This window comes from Triticum aestivum, chromosome 6B (assembly GCF_018294505.1).
Source record: "Triticum aestivum cultivar Chinese Spring chromosome 6B, IWGSC CS RefSeq v2.1, whole genome shotgun sequence".
Classification (NCBI taxonomy): Eukaryota; Viridiplantae; Streptophyta; class Magnoliopsida; order Poales; family Poaceae; genus Triticum; species Triticum aestivum.
The window spans coordinates 68,812,185-68,818,382 of NC_057810.1; positions in this window are offsets into that span (position 1 = coordinate 68,812,185).

Consider the following 6,198-nt stretch of genomic DNA (forward strand, 5'->3'; position numbering starts at 1 on the left):
CGAAGGGGGAAAACTGCTTCTGCAGTGCCACGGGGGCTGTAACCTCAAACGGGGCGTTGACCATCTCAGTAGTGGCCGTGAGCGTATCTGGGGTCGACTCAGTGGTTGCCTCCATCTTCTTGGAGCTCTCTGTCTCATGGGGATTAGCCTCCCGTGTCTGCTCCAATATTGGCAGATCTTTGCCTGGTTCTCCCTGGTCCATCATGAAACTGACGAATACTAGGAGACTAGTGAAAGGAAAACACAATCACAATGACAATGAAACAAAACAGAGAGTGAGGATCGGTTACTACTTTGCAAAATTTCTTTTTTTTCTCTGAACGAAAATATATCAACATCACGGATCGTCTTACCTTCCCTTCGTTGGGAGAGAAGAACAGTGGCAGATGCGAGTGTTGCCTTTCTTGAAGACGGTGAGGGAGAAGGGGATTCAGCGAAGAGTGAAATGATGGTTGCTTCGTCCGTCAAACTTAGACTGCGGGAAGGTGGGGTTTTGTGATACGACGGCTCATTACTGCTGCGCTACGACGGGGGTGACTCTCCGCCTGCATACTTCCTTATAATTTGGTGGATGGCATTTGGGCCCGCGCTGCATGGCCCGCATGTCAGTGAACAAAAGTATAACGACATTCAGTAGAGGGAGACGTTTCAATGACCTAGGAGGAGACAGAAGCGGTAGAGTGTCTTCACTGTACTAGTAGTAATTCTTTTTCTGGGTAGCTGTAGAGTGTCTCCCTGTACTAGTAGTAATTGTTTCTCTAGGCCCAAGACAAAACCTGGGTGCTCTTCTTCCTCCTCGCTCCCACCCACCTCAAGTCAGCTCGCTCCACTCGTACCCCCAAATTCCTCATCTCACTCCTACAGAAAACCCCAGCTCCCCTTCTTCCTCACTCCTACAGAAAACCCCCAGCTCCCCTTCTTCTTCGCTCGCACTACAACTAGGCTCGTCATTCGTTACTCTGCTCAAATCCGTGAGCGCGACGCGATGCCCTCGAGGAAAATGGAGTCGGCTGACCCCAGCGCCAAGAAGATGAGTCTCCCGCCAGCGGCGATGCTTGTTGTAGATCCTGCACCCGGAAGCGTGGGGAGAAGCGGCGACCCCGCTCCCACCGGATCCCAGGAACCCGTAGAATCTCGGGTGGACCGCATCAGCGATCTCTCGGACGCCGTCCTTGGGGAGATCATCTCGCTTCTCCCCACCAAGGATTGCTGCCGCACCGAAGTCCTCTCAATTCGGTGGCGCCCTCTATGGCGCGCCGTGCCCCTTAATCTCAACTATCGTCAGCTATCTCTCTTCAATGATTTTAAAATCCCCAGAGCCATCATCTCCTCCCACCAGGGCTCCGTTCAAAACCTCTGCATCCCATCATGCTACCTGAGCAAGCATACCATGCCCTGCACGGTGCACGCTTGGCTGAAATCCCATCACGCCATGAACTTGTGCCCTCAGCACCGATGTCCATCTCGCAGTTTTCCTCCCCTCTCCACACCGCCACCTTTGTGCTGTGCTACCAACCAGACAATCTGGTACTAAACCTTCGACTCCCATTTCTCAAGAAACTTTCACTTGTGCGGGTTCATATATTGGAGGCCTCATTGCACATCATCATCCACTACAGTTGCCCTGCGCTGGAGTGCTTGGTGCTTGTTTTCACAGTTAGAATCGGTTGTCTCCAAATAAAGTTGCCTAACCTTGTAAGAATTGGAATTTCTTTTGACGGAAGGGAGCTCATCATCCAAGATGCCCCTTCACTTCAAAGGTTGATCCTTGATTCTAGTTATTCACCGTTGCAAATAACCGTCCTCTCTGCACCTAAACTGGAGACCTTGGGTGTAATACATGATCTCTGTGCTCATTTCAATATGGTGTTTGGCTCCACAGTTCTTTAGGTACTTTATATTATCATCTACACTTGTAACCATAAGCTGCATTTTAAATTTCTGTGCATAATTTATATATCATCTTGGAGTACACATTTTGTACTAATATTATGTTCTATCTCAATGAAGAGTTTCTCCATGGATGACCTATCAATGGTGCTGGATTCTGTCAAGATCTTATATATCCAAATGAATAGTTTTGATTTGAACAAGATTATTGGCTTGCTGCAACACTTTCCATGTCTAGACAAGTTGTATATAAAGGTGATAATTTCACGCACATTGGAAGCCTGCACATAGTGTACTAGAACCATTCAGTTGTTGCTCTTTCGACACTCTTCTTTTAGACCTTAACTGTTTTCAATCTTCATGTCTATTTAGGCAACAGGACGGGGTAAGAAAGTTATAACCAATCGGTGGATTCGTAAGCATCAGGATTTTCTCACTTCTCATGAGATTCGATTGAAGACAGTAACGCTAGAACGATATGTAGCCAACCATGCAAACACAAGATTTGACACATTCTTCCTGCTGAATGCGAGGTTACTATTGTCCATCAGGCTTAAGTTTATCAGCAGCATGGTTTTGACGGATGGGTATGCCGAAGAGCAAAAAAAGGAGTTTCAGGTGGGCAAAAGAGCTTCTGAACGTGCCGGGCTTCTATTTACAACATATTGTGGTCATAATCCAGTAAATTTTACGACCCAGGATGTTCATTCTTTGGACCTGACCGATCCATTTGACTGTGACTGCCGAAAATAGTGCTGGAGTTAGATGTTGTTGCCCTTTTCAATCTGTTTTTTTTGTAAACATGATGAACAATCAACCCTCGTGCTTTTGTACAGTTTGTAAGCTGGAGTTAGATGTTCCTGCCCTTTTCAACTCGGCTATGATTGTCATATTTTCTTTGAAACAAGGCAAATGGCTTGCCATTCGTTTAATTTAGAGTGAAATATTTTAACAAATCACAACCAAGGGAAATAACATCACTCACGCCGGCTGCTTGAGCTCACTGTGCATTACAGAAGCCAAGTGATTAGCCCCCACTAGCACCCACAAACTTATTTCGAACTAGCACATCAAATGGGCCGTAAATTTTCATAGGAAAGGCTACATGACCATGACAAATTTGGTTTCTGACATTTGGGACCCGCGAGGAAATAGTCTATCCAAGGTGGTGTCGACTTACTAGCCAGTCAACAAACGATTCTGCCTACCAATGGTTGGATTGACATCCAACATCTGTCGTGTATCTTCTATCTCTTGTCTTCTTCTTCCTCCAGCCGCCCAAACCAAACCACCCCATCGGCTCCGCCTGCTCCCGCCTCCCATGGCTGGCTGCGCCTCCACCGCCCTACTGTATGTACCCTCCAACGTTGGCCAGTCCCTCCCTCTATTCCCCCACACGTCCTGTTATACTTCGGCGACGTCAGCCCCAACACGCACCTGTGCCCGAACCAGTCAACCCTCGTACTCCCCTCCGCATGTGACTGGACCAGCGCATCTTCAACGGCTCCTGTTCATTCCGTCAGAGGCCTCACCATCGTCCTCGGCCTTGCAGCCTTAGTTCACTCACCGTGCGCGGTGCACCGCCCTCTTGCGTTGTCAACATCGTCAACAACCGAGAGAAACAAGGAGATGACTATACGTGGAGAGGATGACAGTAGGGACCCACCAGCGTCATGGCAGTAGGCAAGCAAGTGCCTCTATAGTACAAGCCCAAAAATATGGTTCTTCCTAGTCCTAATGGTTGGACATCTGGGGCTCACACCATTGTCAACGTAGTCAATACACGAGAGAATTACGCTATGAGTGGCTGACACCAGGGACCCAGCAAGTCGCGCAGTATTTTTGAGGAACAAGCAGTTGTTATTTATACTAGTTTTAGCGACGTATCAGGGTAACAACGGGGCTGTGCGGGGGCTGTGGCCCGTCTAGCCAGGGTTTTATTTATGTTTACCACATCATGAGCCCAGTTGTGTTTTTTTCTTGATGAAAATGGCTAGCCCAGTTCTATTTTTTTTAAAGAAATACCCAAACAAGGCCTACTTGCTTTATCGGCCCTACTGGGCTGCAAATCTTTCAAGACGATGAGAGTTTCATTCGGTTTGCCCAGAAATGGCCTGTACATTTTTAAAACACATCAAACCGGGAATTAGTTTCAATTTTTTTTTCATTACAACATCTTAAATTCCATTGATTTTTATGCATGGACAATTATTTGGATTTTATATTTATATAAATTATTTTTCAAAATAGTTTGAATCTGAATCGATATTTCTGGATTAAAAACAGTTGACCGCACTGAAATATGCAAAATTTCGTATACTTTTTAACCGCGGCCACAATATGGGGTGTAATGCTAACAAAAAGATGGGCTCCAAAAAAATCTTAAGAATTAGCAAATGGTCTGTACATTATTAGAAATAATGGCAAATGGTCTGGACATCAATCGGAAGTGGACTGTACGTGGAGAGGCTGATAGTTGGGTTGTCACGCCCAAGATGCATTTATAGCTTGCTATAACTTGTTGTAATCTTGCTCCAAAGTTGCTAAATAATGTTGCTGTCAGCCTGTTAACATTAAGTTCAATGTTGCCATGATTGTTGCTAGTGATCCATGCATCCTATGAACTTGCTCTTGCCATGCTTAGCTTCATAAACATGTATTCTTACTGTTGTTTACCTTGCTATGCCCTGTAATGCTCTGTGGTGAGTGGTACAAGCTCACCAACATGCCTACTTATTGTTGTTCCTGCCATGCCCTGTTTGCTGAATCTGTTAACGAAACTTACTATGTTTACATGGGTGCCATCATATCTTCTGATCCTTTTTGGCTCATGGTCAGTAAAGGACTTTTGTTCTATGCATTTTGTAGTATCATGCCATGCCTTTGTTTGCCATGTTAAGTTCTTGTAACATGTTGTTTGATTGCTCTAAACATTGCAACCTGATGTTATTTCTGCAAAGTCTGAAACTGTTATTATTTGCAATCTTGCCATGTGTGTTTGAGCATGTTCTAGTGATTTATGGAGATAGCTCAGTGTTCATGTTTTGTTATGTTTTACCTGTACATAATGTCCATGCCTTTTGTTCTTATGTTGAGATGTTGTAGCATGTTGTTTTGATGCTTGCAATATGCCAAGTTGCTATTCTGGACAGATTGTTGTTATGACTTGTATAGAGTGTATGTGTTGAACCGTTGCTCCGTTTTGAGTGTGCTCTATATGAAACTTGCTTGATTTTGCATGTAGTTTCATATTATCATGTTGCATCCTTGTTTTGAGGTGTTTGGTTGATGTTTGTATGCATTTTGCATCAATGCCATGTTTGAGTTGTTTTGCTCATATCTTCTAGGCCGTAGCTCCGAACTAAATGAACTTTATATGTAACTTGACTAGAATCTAGTGTAGATCATCTTGGTGCATCTTAACTTGCTGTTTAACAACTTGAACATAAGGTTCATTCAGATCTGGACCAATTTCGAAATTTGCATATGAGGACTTACCGGAATTGTTACATGTTGTTCCCGGCCTCATTTAAACTTGCCTTGATGTGTTGCCCTTGGTTGCATCATATCTTGCCATGAGTAGCTCCATGTAGCTTTGTCATGCATCATGCTTGTTGTGCATCATGCCTTGTTCTTGTGTGGTGTGTTTACCATGTTGTGTGCTTCTTCACGATAGTTCCCGTTTTCGTTGCGATCGTGAGGATTCGTTCGTCTACGCTTGGTTTGTCTTCATGGATTCATCTTCTTCATGGACTCGTTCTTCTTCCTAGCGGGATTTCAGGCAAGATGATCGCTACCCTGGATCTCACTACTATCATTGCTATGCTAGTTGCTTCGTTCTATCACTATGCTGCGCTACCTATCACCTGTTTAGCAAGCCTCCCATATCGCCATGAACCTCTAACCTTTGACACCCTTCCTAGCAAACCATTGCTTGGCTATGTTACCGCTTTTGCTCAGCCCCTCTTATAGCATTGCTAGTTGCAGGTGAAGTTGAAGATTTCTCCATGACGGACAGGATTATGTTGGGATATCACAATATCTCTTATTTAATTAATGCATCTATATACTTGGTAAAGGGTGGAAGGCTCGGCCTTATGCCCGGTGTTTTGTTCCACTCTTGCCGCCCTAGTTTCCGTCATACCGGTGTTATGTTCCCGGATTTTGCGTTCCTTACACGGTTGGGTGATTTATGGGACCTACTTGACAGTTCGCTTTGAATAAAACTCCTCCGGCAAGGCCCAACATTGGTTTTACCATTTGCCTCACCACCTACATTTCCCTTGGGAGTAATTAACCCAAGGGTCA